The sequence below is a fragment of the Tachypleus tridentatus genome, chromosome 11, assembly GCF_004210375.1.
Source record: "Tachypleus tridentatus isolate NWPU-2018 chromosome 11, ASM421037v1, whole genome shotgun sequence".
Classification (NCBI taxonomy): Eukaryota; Metazoa; Arthropoda; class Merostomata; order Xiphosura; family Limulidae; genus Tachypleus; species Tachypleus tridentatus.
In genome coordinates this window covers 62,809,829-62,825,393 of record NC_134835.1, presented here as the reverse complement: position 1 = coordinate 62,825,393, position 15,565 = coordinate 62,809,829, and the positions used below count along the sequence as shown (strand labels likewise).

Below are 15,565 nucleotides of genomic sequence, written 5' to 3'. Positions count from 1 at the left end.
TGCACCTAGGAATAAACTCTCCCAACAATTTTGACAACAATCCACGAGCCTTCTTTTTTTTTTTTTTACCGACGTGAAAGGTTTGTTGTTGTTTTTTTATTTAACACTCCAAGAAAAGGGACAATAAAATTTAACACTTTCACTTCTTAAATCTTAAATTTGTTTTTAATAGTTAACTTAAGGCGCTCTATGTTGTAATCAATTTTTTCCACGGTTATACTATGGGACATTAGCTTATTACATAGTTAACTATAATTATACTTTCGGGCATTAGGTTATCACACAACTTTTCTCATTTAAATTATTACAGAAGTTATTCAGAGTTATGCTGTTGTGCATTAGCTCATTACACAAGTTCTACACAGTTATACTGATTGGTATTAGCTCATTACACAAGTTTTCCATAATTATGTTGTTCGACATTTAAAACTAATGTCATAATTTCTCATCGCTGTGAATAACAACAGGAAAAGGAATATTCAGATTTCTTACAATTAACACAAAAGTAAACACCTAAAGTCAAAACTGAATTACAGCACATTTCACATAAACTAAACCCTCTAAATTACCATAGTTAATAAGAGATAATGTCTTTGTTATGCCTATATACATTCACTTGTCCTCGTAAGAACAATTATAATGATTATATACAAATATTTAGTTTTGAGCCTGTCCTTTATTAAAAATGTAATTACGGTACAATCAACCTATTTTACCTTACATGTTTCACACTTTATGAATATATGTTATTTTCTAATAAATACAAGGAAATTTTGTTGTTAAAGATATTAAGATCTATTGTAGAGGTTCCTCGCAAGATAGCGCGCGCCTGAAGCATGAAATAGCTGGTAAATTAGCAGGTTTCTCTTTTACGATCTTTATGTAAAATAGTTCATTAAAATGTCACGTGTGCCTCAGATGTTCATTGTTCATATGTATATTTGAGTCTCGTACCTTCGGAACATGAATTACCAAACATATATCTACTGACATGATCATTACATCTGTTAATTACTCTTTTCCGTTCACATGAAGTTTTGAACAAAAAATTCTCGATTCATAAATGAAGTTAGTTTTGTTAATTTTATGTATCTGAAATGTATATGATAAATACAAACAATTTATAAGGATGTTAAAACTAAAGTATCAATTTAGAAAATGATGGAAATATAGTTTTAAACTTTTAATATTCCACGTACTTTAATAATTTTAGTTTCATCATGTTATTACATGTTATAATATATCCCGGAGGAGTCTCCGATTTACTATGTTACGTATTATGTTTTCAACTAGCATGGAATTTTTATTTGAATTTAGAAGTTAATTGAATGTCTATATGTATAAAAATCTATATTTGCCAACAAGATTGATACACAATTTTCTTTCTTAACACAAATATATTTTAATACACAAACAAGAATAAAATTTATAAAAACGGTTATTACAAATAATGATTTATATACAAAACTTTTACAAACTTACAAACAATATTAAGTCTTCTATCTGGTCTGGAACTAAATTTTTATCGACAGTTCACGATGATCGAATTAGTTGTATGTTGTTACATAGGTACACTTCTATTGGCGGCTAGCCTCACGCTGTTTACAAACTGACTTTCTCCGACGAAGAAATCTAATGTACCCATACAAATGCTAACGTTCGAAGTTAATTCACTTAAGTTAAACGGTTTGCAATATCCGAAATCTATAAACGTTCCTGGTCAAATATATGTAGTTTTCCGTTTGATAAGCGTTTATCACAGTTATAGTCCCGAAGGTTTGTAATGTACTAATTATAACAAACCAACAGCATTAAACATTAAATAATGCGTTCCAACAATGACTTTTATATCATGTCGCTTAGCAATGAAAGTATAAAATGAAATGTATAAACTACAAAATTGAAAAAAGTCTGTTCTTTTGTAATTTAGAAGCTCAGTTAATTAAATAGGTTTGTTTTTAGTATTTGTTTTAATTATTTAAGTAAGAGGGAAAGTCACTTTTAAAAACCGGCTACATTCTGTAAAGGAGAAGCAAAAGTATACAGGCTATACGTTGATGCTAAAATGAGTACAGAATATACACATTGACACAGTCATCTAGAATAAAACAAACTAATATCCCGAACAAAGTACTTTCGCTAGCGATTCAACAACGGAAAATGAGTATTGAGGATCACATGTCTTAATTTCTTTCATCAAATATATCACACGCAAAATAAAGCAACAAATTAATGATAACAAAATAGTTAGACAAATATTAACTTTTTTATTTTACTTCTCTTACCAGTTTCTATTTAGTTGACAAAACCCGAATTTTTGAAAAAAGTACTGTAAGGCGTGAAGTACTTCAATAAGACAATATCAGTAACATAGATAATAAATTACAGATAAGATAGTCCAACTTTGTAACACACCGGTGGTGAAACTTGTGTATAAAAACGTATTGTATCGCAGCGTCAATATATGGATATGTACTGTATGGACTACTGTGATGAAATACGCACTCCATTTTTTTAATATATATATTTAATTTATGCACATAGATGTGAAGACTTAAGAACCGTTGAAATACGGTTACATTTTAGAGGATGTAACACGATCTCCCAACACTCTCTATTTTTTATTTTTAAATAAAATTGTAACTATTTGATGCAAATATTAATACTTTGTTATTTATTACTGGTACAGACAGTAAATATTTCCCTGCAAAGTAAAAATAACACTTTCAATCTTTAACTCATTTAAATACACCCTCACACACACACACATACATATAGTATTTCAAAAGATTTCAGTAACTTTTTGTTACAAGTAATAGAAAAATCAATAACCAATATAATAAACAGTTAGGTTAATATGACACAACATATATCTTAAAGTAGTTTTAAACATCCTACAACAAACATCATACGTCTACAATTTTCGCTCAATCTTATTAGAAACTATTAGAATATTAGGGTTTCCCAAATTTTTGCTTATCATGACTCCGTCTTCATACTCGAGACCATACATCATTGTATAAATTAGTAGTTCCATGTACCAAAACATTAAATATTTGTTAACATTGAAAACTTGTAAAGCTGAGATGACCATGAGGAAGTACATCTAGCAGTATAAGTTACTAATCCAAGTGTAAAAATATGACTCATACGAAACATATGCTGTATCATGTACGATAAAAAATACACTAAATATAAAAATAACTTTGTTAAGTCAGCATCATACAACCAACCACGTGAACAAGTAAAGATTTCCTAACCCAAGCACTCCTCACGATTTAATAATATATGTCCAGTTTCATTAGGTCAACAATTCCAAATGTTTATTTAATTAGCGCTCCCCGATAGTCCAGCGGTAAGTCTACGAATTTACGACGCTAAAATCAGGGGTTCGATTCCCCTCTATGGGCTCATCAGATAGCCCGATGTGACTTTGCTATAAGAAAACACACACACTTAATTATGTCCTAATCATTATCTGAAACACGAATGGCCACTGATTCGTTAACAAAACGTTACAATGAATAAATACCATATATTTTAAGGCTTATCTACAATAATAGGAAATATAATAAAAACTACATAGAATGTAGTACAATATTTTTATCTTCGCGTTGTACGTTAAATATTCTCACGAGACAAAAGATAGAATAGAAACAAAAATTGATAAATGTAGTATTTAAAAAATTCCTTGCGTCTGTGGTCGAATTTATATTGATCAAACGCGTAGAAAATTAAAATTCGGGAACATAAAAACAAGGTAATAAAATAAAAAGTAAATAAATCGATATTAACAGAAGTATCTCATGTCGTAGTGTGGATAAAACAGGTGTTGGATTAAACATCAGAGAAACTACTGAAGTTGAAAAAAATATTGTATTAAACAAGGAAGCTGATCCAGGTCTAGAAATAACAAAGTACTTGAGAGATGTTGTGTAACTCTGGATAGTTTAAACCACATGGCATTATTGGTATGTAAATTATTATGTGGGGATGTAAGTTCCAATCCTGCCTTTTATGTTACCCCTGAAGATGGCGCCATAGAGCACCAAAACATGTGGAAATTCGTTTTTTTTTTGTTTTACTTTTTACGGAAAGTCCCTATTTTTAATAAGTATTTATCGTGTAAATATTTTAAATTTCTATTCCTTTCAATTGTAAATAAATATTTTTATTAATTATACTTCATTAAAAATAAACATTTGATTAAAATCTTTTATCATTTCAACTCTAGAATTTAACAGAAAATCCAATATTTTCTTCACTGTTTAAATTCATAAAACATTCGTTTCAACATATAAATATATATATTTTGGCCTGAGCTACTACACTTTAAAATATCGTGAAAGAAATATTAATTTAACATTATCAAAATAAAAAAATAGCAACTGGTTTAAAAAAACATCATGAAGCAGCTAGAAAGAAGTCAATGTTGCATATAAATGTACATGTGATCACACTTATGGACTATTTTGTGTTCCACTTCTCTATATTTTGTGAGGTTCACATGGCCTATATTATGTATTCATTGTTACTTTCAGTAGCAGTACTGTTTGTACTATTTAGTGTATCGAACGCCATTATTTTTTGTTTTTATTAATATACTTTTATAATAGATTAGTTTGAAGTGTTAACTTGATATATGAGTTTAGGAATAACCTACGTCTCCTGAGCTGGCCAAACCTTATGAGATATTATTAGGATTACGGCCTAAAATATCTTAACGGCGAGAGTATTCAAGTGGCAAAATTCTGAAACAAATAATTTTTTTTTTTTTAATATTAGTATTTATAAAACGGAACCAAAGACAACGTACAATGATAGATACAACATAATCATTAAATCAGAGAATGTGTATTATTCTGGCATAACGAACTCCTGCTTGTTTTTTCGCTCGGTGAAAAGCATCTGTCAGCTCATTAAGCCAAGATTATTACTTGGAAAGAATAAAATCAACTCGTGCTAGCCACGTGCAAGATAGTTTACCTGTCATTGGTTTTGCGCCCAACGCATGAACTACGTTTTCTGTAAGCAAAACGAATAACCTCGCTTGGCAATCAAGAAGAGGGGAATAACAAGACGTCAATTATCGCACATGAACAGCTTGAAACTCAATATTAATGTAGGTTAAGTTCTTAAAATTCCAATTTCTTAAGTTGTTCAGGCCTTAACAATGTACTGATACTATGATTCTTACCTTTTGGAGAAAAACAACTAACGTCATCTAGCTTGGTCCACACGAATGGATACAAAATTGACATAGCCTCTATCTATTTAACTTGTACATTGTTTGAAAAATAAGAGGTTTTAATCTGAATAACCTACCCTATATAGTATGTGTAAAGAAACACTACAGTTTATATACCAAAATAAACTCGCTTGAACCATACGATTAACTATCACGCAAGGAATATGAAGACACTTCGCTTGATTTAACTTAGCACAAGTGACTAATTCCATGAACAACAATAGTTTCCTAACACAATTAAGCAAATATTAACCAGCCAAGTATATTGTATGTTAACAAATATTAACTACAAAGTCTAACAATTAAATTAAGGGCAAGTTCTTGTTTTTATAATTATTGATTGTGTAAGATTTTAACGTTGAATTGCTTTTAATTGTAAATAAACCTTTACAAGCTTTATAAAGTTATTAATGCGTAAATTTATTAGCGACCCCTAAAATTTCGCTGTTAACCTTGTAGTCCCTCAACAAAGAAAACACATCTCATTTCATGTTCTCACCTGCATGCAACTTCAACTCGAATTTCCGCTACAAGGTATAACGGCCCTCTGGTGTTGCCGCAGCTGTGTACTGTATTTCTTACTCACAGCCATCATTAGTCCTTTGTTTGTTTTTTATAATTAATACACAACTCCACTTCTTCACAGTGTAGAGTATTCGTTCATATAAAATAACGGCGGAGATTTTTTTTAACCCCCAACAGATGTGCGAGCCCAAAGTTACAACTGCAGTTGTTCTATAATTCATCTGCAAATCAACTCGGTGTAATTAAGTCATGACGGACCAGAAATCTTTGAAACAATTTTTTTTTTATGAAACAGAATCGTACATTTATAATCACTTAAATTATTTAGTTATTATGCGTTTTTATTATTATGTACTAATGAATAACTCCTTTATATACTACGTTCCAAATGTTATACTGCTGCTGTCTTGAGAGTAGCTCTGATGTTAACGATCTAGATTCAATCACAGGTATTTTTCATAAAAATGTTGATGTCCTGTCCACCAAGTAGAACTTCAATAAACTATATGATTGCTTTGAAAAGTTTCACTGAGATTTTGCTGACGTATTTACCAGACTGACTGAGTCGATCAATTAGGAGATGTAGATGGCTTCTTAAGTCTTTATTTGTGATGTTAAAATGTAATCAGTTTTTGCTCCACTGAACTTGTGGTCTATATAGTAGGTGAAACATATAGAATGTTTCAATCTTATTTAGTTCACAGAAAGTGCGAAAACAGGAAGTGTATTTAATGTATTTTCTCCCACGTCTTTTTAACGATAAATTAACTATATTTACTTGGAAAAAATAAGGTAATGAACCTTCCAAATTCCTAATATGGTAAAACAGTATAAATAAAACAATAAATATGTATACAAACATTTTGAACACAAAATATACAAATATCGGACAAACATTAATAAAGAGGCGTAAGCGATACGATGCATGTTGTTTACATTTTTGCATAGCTGTCTTTCTTTTCGGATTATTCTGAAATTGACAGATGGCTTACAGACTTAAGAAAGGACATGATGGTTTAATGAAGAAAAAATTCAAATACCATACATAAATCAAACATATTTCCCTCCCTATGTTTCACTAATAGTGGGGTGTCAAAAACAGGTAATATAATATCAATACTATGGTGTAAGAGGATCAAATCCATCGTGATAGGATAAGTGTTAGTACACATGTGTTTACGTGTGTTTAACAATTTATGTCACAATTAACTTTGTCAGAGGTTTCTGCGGTACCATTTATTTTTCCAATCATTACACCCTAAGTGTTACAGCGCAAAGAGTCACTAAAACACTCAACCGAAAAAATAAGACAATATTTTAATTTATAATATTCTGAAGGGCCATATTTAATCATTCAAGCAATCTATCAAACAGCGACACCACGTGACTGCACATGTTGACCAAATTTCTAGCATACGAATAATATATAAGAGAAAAAAAAACTAAATAAATTACTTTTTTTTGAGGAATTTTCTTTTAGAAAAACATGCCATGGTACAGTACAGTAATATTTATTAAAAGCAAAAATACGACGCCAGCCGCAGCGGTAATTCGATACCTACTTGTACCACACAGTTCAATATCTTCCGGAATGTCACAGTGCAACACATGTACTATCGTATACATTAGCAAAGTTTCTGACAGAAATTAATAACCCTACAAAGGTGTCAGTAGGAGTATCGTGCCTTAAATAAATCACACGGACAACTTTGCGAAGTGTCAAATATCTTGCAAGCGTGGTTTCTTAGATTTCGGCGCTATTTTATGAATTTGGCATGCATTATTTTCATAACATGTTACACAATTTTAAGGCCTCTTATACGTACTATTACTCCAATATTATTTACAAAATTACCACTCATTGTCAGAAGATATTACGTGTACTATTACGTAGTGTTATTCAAAGGATCTTATCCTGATGCACACATACTTGAAACATATTATTGTATTTCTGTTTAATACCTCCACATTTTAATGAAGGACCTTATTCAAGTACTGATGCAAACATAGTTGAAACGTTTTATTATATTTCTGTTTAATACCTCCACATTTTAATAACTGCTTCTTGTAAACAATACCAGAAATCTTGGCATTATTTACAATATTTCTTGCAAATATTAGTACACTGTTGTTTAAAACATTTGTTGCAAGTTTTATCAAACCATTACTTGCAATCTTGTTAATCATTTTAGGATATTTCGGAAGTGTTTATTCTTTATTATTTTAACCCTTCTCAAATAGTCCCGTAATTATCAATAATGACACTTTAAACTCTTGACACTTATTCCATTCTCCCACCATTACCTAAATGATGGATCCAGACGCGGTCCAGTTGTTTGAATGCCATACACTACAACGAATCTGAAGTCCATCACTCCTTACCCCAAAATTAATTTAAAAAAAAAAGATAAAATGAAATAAAACACTCTACACTTTGGGAACATGAGTGTATTATAAGCATGGCGCACTTATCCCACTATTGTATCAGAAAACAATAATCCAAAGATTGGTAGTAGGTGCAGTTTTGAATATCAGTTGAAAGGTTATCTCATTTTAGTAATCTTACGTCACAGAGCAGCATTTGTCCAGAAAATTCGACAGACAACTTTTGGATTTGGGGAGTTAAAGACGAATGTGTTACTTCTGTTAATACACTTTAGTTTGAATCGGATAGGATTTTCGAACAAAGTTACGCGAGGGCTATTTGCGCTAGCCGTCCCTAATTTAACAGTGATAGACCAGAAGGGAGGTAGTTAGTCAACGACACTCACCGTAAGCTCTTGAGCTACTCGTTTACTAAATAATAGTCGGATTAACTGTGATATAATTACGCTTCTACGACAAAAAGGGAGATAGTGTTCAGTGATGGTGGTTTAGAACTCGTGACCCGCAGATTGCGAGTCAAACGCCTTAACCACCAGGCCGTACCAGGGCACTGTTAATACAAATGGCTATCTATACATTAAAGTAGATTCAGTGTACTCTTTTTTTTTTTTTTTTGCATTTGAGTTTATGGAATTTATATGAGATTTTATCTCCAAACTTGTAAAATCTAGTTAGAGAAACAACAATAAAAGAAATGTAATTTTCTATACAAGATAACTTTAAATTATCATTATTATTCCATCTTATTCTTTAAAGCTAACGAATCTAACCAATTGCCAATAAAATCTAGACTAAAAACAGTGGTGATAATTATCGGACATTTGTATGCGAGTCGTATTAGAGTCTACATATTTCCGCCATTGGTGTTTTGTGGTTGAATTTCGTTCAACAATATATGTTTATGTCAGAAACTTTTAAAAAATGCGTAAATTTCATACAAAATTCAATGTTACCGTAAAGGACACCAAGTTCTTAAGGGATAACCAACACCGTCCTTAATCTTAAACTTTAACATAAGTTGTGTTATCGGATTATACTGAAACCGTATTTCAAATATATATATATAAAATCATCAGTTTGTTAAGCCCCTACCCCAGTGGCACAGCGACATATCTGCGAACTTACAACGCTAAAAAATAATAGCCCATTGTGTAGCTTTGTGCTTAATAACAAACAAACAGTTTGTTAATTGTTACGTCACAAAAACCAAATGAGTCTGGAAAGAGACGAAAAATAGAGGATATTCCTTAAAATCACTTAAAAAGAGCAATATAGATCTTCCATAATACACTACAGTGCATAAAATTTCGTTTGTGATTAAGCACAAAGTTACACAATGGGCTATTTGCACTATGCCCACCACGAATATTGAAACTCGGTTTTTTTAGCTTTATGAGCTTTCAGGCTTACTGCTGAGCCACTAGGGTACAGTGCAAATAATCCAACACAAAATTTTATTTCACTGAAAGAAAAACATTTCTGAACTACGTTGCCAAATGCATCAAATACAAAAACATAAGTAATACCTGCTCATTCTTCAGAATCTGATTAAGAGGTTGTAGTCACGAACAGTGAAGATACAGGTGTTCTGTTATGTCTGGCATTTCAGAAGTTTGGAACCCGGCACACGTTGTATTAATATCAGAATCCTTTTAAATGCTCGCGAGAGTGAAGTCTGCAAAGCTTTGTTAGAAATTCATACCCTTAAAGGCTGTGGCACCACTTTAAGTAAGTGCTTTTGCTGCATGCTAGAGGCAAATCAAAAGCTTCTTAAAGGTTTAACTGAATATAAAAATATCTCAACAATTAGGGAACAGATTGAGAAATTCCATACGTTTCTTTGTAAGCTACAGAGTGAAACCTTTAATATATATATTAATAAGTGTAATGTAACACATGTAAACAAGTTGCGCTACCAAATGTTTGTTCAAAAAATGAAGGATTCGTACACTCTGCCTCCTTGGGTTCATAACCTTTATAAAACTGCTCGATACCAAATCAGCAAACCAGCACCCTGAATAGATGTTTTTAGCAACTTCTAGATATTTCGTCTCCTGAGAACCATAGTTTGATTATTAACACTCCTACGAAAAGACGTTTCTAGTTATGATTTATCCAAGCCCGTTCCCCTGGCTGTGGTTTCGCTAGATAGTAGATAGGGACAGTGGGAATCTCGTTAATCCATTCATTAATGGATTTAAATGGCAATTTTATTTAAATACAAAATTATTAGCCTAATATTAATAACCTTTCAAGTTGCTCTGGGGCCTATTAGGCCCCACTTTTCGTAGGAGTGTTAAATACTTAAATGTAACGGAGAGTTATTGGAAGGATGAACAGTTTGTTTGTTTGTTTTGTTTTTGAATCTCACACAAAGCTATTCGAGGGCTATCTGCGCTAACCGTCCCTAATTTAGCAGTGTAAGACTAGAGGGAAGGCAACTAGTCATCACCACCCACCGGCAACTCTTGGGCTACTCTTTTACCAACGAATAGTGGGACTTACCGTCACATTATAACGCCCCCACGGCTGAAAGGGCGAGCATGTTTGGCGCGATGGGGATGCGAACCCGCGACCCTCAGATTACGAGTCGCACGCCTTAAAACGCTTGGCCATGCCGGGCCGGAAGAATGAACAAACCACTCACTCCCCATGATGTTTTGTTTTTTATATCAAGTATCTGTATTCGCGACTGCAAATTGCTTTCTTATGCGTCTTGTAAATGGTCTGAACTGCACAGATATTTGTAAACTGAAAGCGTATAACAACCAGAGAAGTGTGGCATCCATCTGATAAGTGATCAGAGAACATCAACAAGAAGATGTTTGTGGTGAGATCTGAACACTGCTAGATATATATGTACATTTAAGTACTTAACTCTGTCAGATTTTATTAATTTGAATGGTTTTTGATCGTAGAGGTGAAAATATGTGTATGCGAGAATAAGTTAGATTCCAAGAATAAACGATTAGCGTGTGTGTGCGTGTGTTTTCTTATAGCAAAGCCATATCGGGCTATCTGCTGTGACCACCGAGATGAATCGAACCTCTGATCTTAGCATTATAAATCCAAAGACTTATCGCTGTCCCACTATGGAAAAAAACGATTAGTAGTGTACTTATTTTGTGGAACGTGTGTCAAGGTCTCGTTGATGTTTGTTGGTGGTTGTCCTCTCAGATAAAGGTTTTGTAGAGTTGTAATTATCATAGTTTTGAAAATGATAGAGCAATTTTTGTTACATTACAATCGAATGGGGTTTTGAAATATTACATTGCTTAAAAAGGTACTACTTACGTGCACTCTGTACAAATGTCGACGTGAAACGTGAAACTTTTTTTAAAATTAAGGAAGAATTTATCCTTCAATTTTCAGGGCACGCAGGCTCATAGTCGCGTAGTACATTTAAAACATCGTATTTTCTATGGATTTCTTGCAAGCAATATGTCGTATACATAATTTCTCGATAATTTAATATTTTCTGATGGTTTCTTGAAAAATTTACTTTTTAATCCACCTTCTACTGAATATCTTCTGTACATATCATTCTACGATTAATAAAATCCTAAATATTTTCCGACTCTTGCTAGGACTAGTAAATCATGGAATAAAACCGTTATTTTTATGAATTGGTTTGGTTTGTTCTGAATTTCGCGCAAAGCTACACGAGGGCTATCTGCGCTAGCCGTCCTTAATTTATTAGTGTAAGACTAGAGGGAAGGCAGCTAGTCATCAACACCCACCGCCAACTCTTGGGCTACTTTTTCACCAACGAATAGTGGGACTGACCGTAACTTTATAACGCCCCCACGGCTGAAAGGGCGAGCATGTTTGGTGTGACAAGGATTCGAACCCGCAACTCTCGGATTACGAGTCAAATGCCTTAACCACCTGGCCATGCTGGGCCCTCTTCATGAACTCTTTCAAGAATGACTGGTTCATTACTTAGAATCATAGCGATCGTTTCATATTTTATTGTAGATATTATTGTTATTATCTCGTCTTTTTAAAACCTTTACAATTTCTTCGGAATCTTTTACAGATACTATTACATCAATAACTTAAATCCTTTGTTACATTTATGATTTTTTTTGCAATACTTATGCAACATTACTAAACACTGAGATTTTTTAAAGTATTTCTTGCAAGTCTTGTGGATAAAAGCCTTGGCATTCTTGTTATAACCTTTGGTACATTATCAACCAAATCCTAACACTTTTCTTTATGCATGCACTGTCACATTCATCACTCTATACGACGGCTTTCTTCTCGTGATCTCTTGCAGGTACTCCGCAGCATTATTTAAGATCTTAACAGTCATGCTCTGAAGTAATATCACAAGTTTGTTTTATTAACGGACATACTTAGTCATGTTACACTTTCTGATCCACAATACTGGCCCGGCATGGCCAAGTAGTTAAGGCATTCGATTCGTAATCCAAGGGTCGCAGATTCGAATCCCCGTCACAACAAACATGCTCGCCCTTTTAGCCGTGGGAGCGTTATAATATGACGGTCAATCCTACTCTTCGTTGATAAAAGAGTAGCCCAAGAGTTGGCGGTGGGTGGTGATGACTAGCTGCCTTTCCTCTAGTCTTACACTGCTAAATTAGGGACGGCTAGCGCAGATAGCCCTCCTGTAGCTTGGCACAAAATTCAAACAAACAAACTCTGACTTACTGTGTGAAGATCCTATAACACAAGTTACACAATCGTGTAAACGTTTTAACACATTTGTTTTGTTTTTGAAATATCATTACAAGCACATATCTTCAAACAGAAGTTAATACTAAATGTATCAGAAAGGCTACAAGCAATGTTCCATATTATCCAGATCACCACAAGTGCGTATACAACAGATCTTCCTCATGATGTCACTTAATTATTAACACTAGCTTGTAGTCTGCTCACAAGTAACAAAAACTTCAGAACGTACTTACTCTGTGACGCTAGTAAAAAACATCTACAAACAAGGCTTGATATTAGGCAATGAAATGTTGCATTGTTATCTATAAAACAATTATCTGATCGAACGTGTCATCACATGCAATGTATCAGACCATAATCACCAGGTAAAATAAATGTTATTGGCCTAAATTATGTTTAAGTGTAACAATAATTAGAATAATTAAGTCGCATGGCAAGTAAAAAGGAGGGGGCAAAACTTTGCCCAACTTTTCTCGGTTTCACAATAAATTTTTAATTTTCTCTGACTTTTTTTTAACTACATGCTCATGATCTCTAACTTTTCCTGATTTTAACAAACAAAAAAAAACCCCAACAACATTCATATATTTATATCTTCAAACAAGGGAATTTCTTACCTTAGCACATTGCAGTGTGACGTATTTCGTTTGTAATTTGTAAAACTCTTCGTTTATTTGGTTTGGTAGCCTTTAACTGGGTGAGTCACAGTCTAAACCCGCGGTATGCCAGAAGAAGAACGTTCCACCCCTATAGTCTCGAGCACATTATCTACAGTACAGTGATCCAAATATTTGTCAGCTGCTCTCAGGCTGCGGTTATAGGTGACCAAGATAACAACGAATCATCCACTGATTGGCAGAAGTCACGTGAATATTGGCACTTCAACGTGACTGGCACTTTACCACTAAACGGACAGGTGGGCGCTAAAAGTTTCATTACCCGAGTGCAGTCATTCGTGCTTGCAGCTGGCCAGGTGATACGCGATCAGTCTGACCGAAAGCGGCTCGCTAAACTTCCGGTAAATTATTTCCGTTCTGGGACATCTCTCACGGTAAACGATATACAATCACGTTTCACGCTGCCCAGGAGTCCGTAACGTTACTCACTTTCTCATGAAACGAACACCTGAAAATCTACGTATCACAAATCGAAATCTCAGCATATCTACTATCGATTTTTTTACCTTTTTGCTGTTCTGAAAAAAAAAACAAACGCGTAACGTCTCACGCAGTATCAGTCCTGTCCTTTTTTATTGTTATTATTTTATTTTATATGAGCTCACCAAGAAACACGTGGTCTTCTCAGGAACACAACATCGGTCAAAAATAATCTTCACTGGGAGCTCTGCTAGTGATTATTGATCCGTAAGAAGTCCGCCAGGGGGCGGTGTAACTGGCAGCCAACATACCAAGCTAACCGATCAATAAATAAACTTTTCTTTATATAAATTATCCTTACGTAAGCGAAGTTCGAACTTTGGGGAAACGCTTGTGGGTCAATTAATTGGAGACAAAGAAACGAAGATGGCTTATTACTGTTAACAAATATGGCTTTCGAATGTCAAGGGAAAGCACTTATGTAGCTGTAGCATAACAGATACTTACCATGCACCTAAAAGAGAATAAAAACTTGGTGATAACACACTATATAGGCACTAAAACCGTGAGCCACTAGTAAATAGCTGTAGGGGCGTAACTTTGCTGATAGTGACGACACGTGACTGGATCCTTGTTTACAGGGTCTACTGAATCATGGTCTGTTTACATAAATTCACACGTGACTTATCATGAAGATCAATAGTGTAGCAGCTCCGGTTATACTACACTACACTCTGTTCACAATAAGGTCACGTGCGATATGATCATTGCTCTAATAATTTCATACTTCAAATATGATGATCGCAAAAGTATTATAGCTATATTTCAATTGATACTACAATGTTATACTTCACTAAAAAGTTAAGTCCACCGTTAACATTCAATAGTTTATTCAGGAAAGCTTATATCCTAGTTACCATTTTAAATGGAGGCAGTGAATGTCCTGTCGAGAGTATTACAACCAGAGTCCGAGTATATCACGGTTATTACCGAGTCACGTCCACTTAATGACTGGTCACAAATAGATTCAATAAATGACGGTCTTGCTAAATTAACTTTTAACCACAATGATAACCGACATGCCCTAGTTTTCTGGTCAGTGAAGTCCAGATATGTACTATTAAACACGTCAAGGTTAGCCTACGTCAGGTAGGAGAATTTGACCTTTTCGCATCTGCTTTTCTTACCTTCATGAACATCGATCTCCTTACGTTTGCATCTGTTCGCTAAACTCTACTTAAACTAACCAGTGGCTACAAGTTTTGAACCAACCAGCCAACAGCTAGCTAGAAAACCTGAAAAACTTCTGTCTTTTCAGGCTTCAGGCACATCAGAGGACAACACTCTCGCCCTTGTTCTCGGCACTGAATGCCCCCTACCTAGCCCCTTTTCCTCTCTACACAAAGCACACTAACTTCCCTGTGTAACGCGCACGCACAAACACACGCAGTCTCATACACTAACGGCAACAACGCATGCGTACTGTTTAGTTTAGCTCTGCAGGGGAAACAGAGATGCAGGGAATGGAGCTTCCCACTGTACGGTCAAGGGTAGTACTGCTAAAAGTTGGTCACGTAGGTCGTTGAAACTTATTATTCATTGACAA

General features: G+C 34.0%; 1 protein-coding gene across 2 annotated transcripts in view; it reads right to left on the bottom strand.

Annotated features, from left to right (window-relative positions):
• Positions 1-15,347, bottom strand: part of LOC143232297 (lysine-specific demethylase 6A-like) — a 124,793-nt gene extending 109,446 nt beyond the window's left edge. Inside the window, exon 1 of one of the 2 annotated variants that reach the window (XM_076467533.1) lies at positions 15,147-15,347. The gene's annotated coding sequence lies outside the window, so the exon portion shown is untranslated. Of the gene's footprint in view, positions 1-13,479; positions 15,121-15,146 lie in introns of those variants that run through there. The other variant, XM_076467528.1, reaches the window with a different exon arrangement.
• Positions 15,348-15,565: the final 218 nt, after the last annotated feature.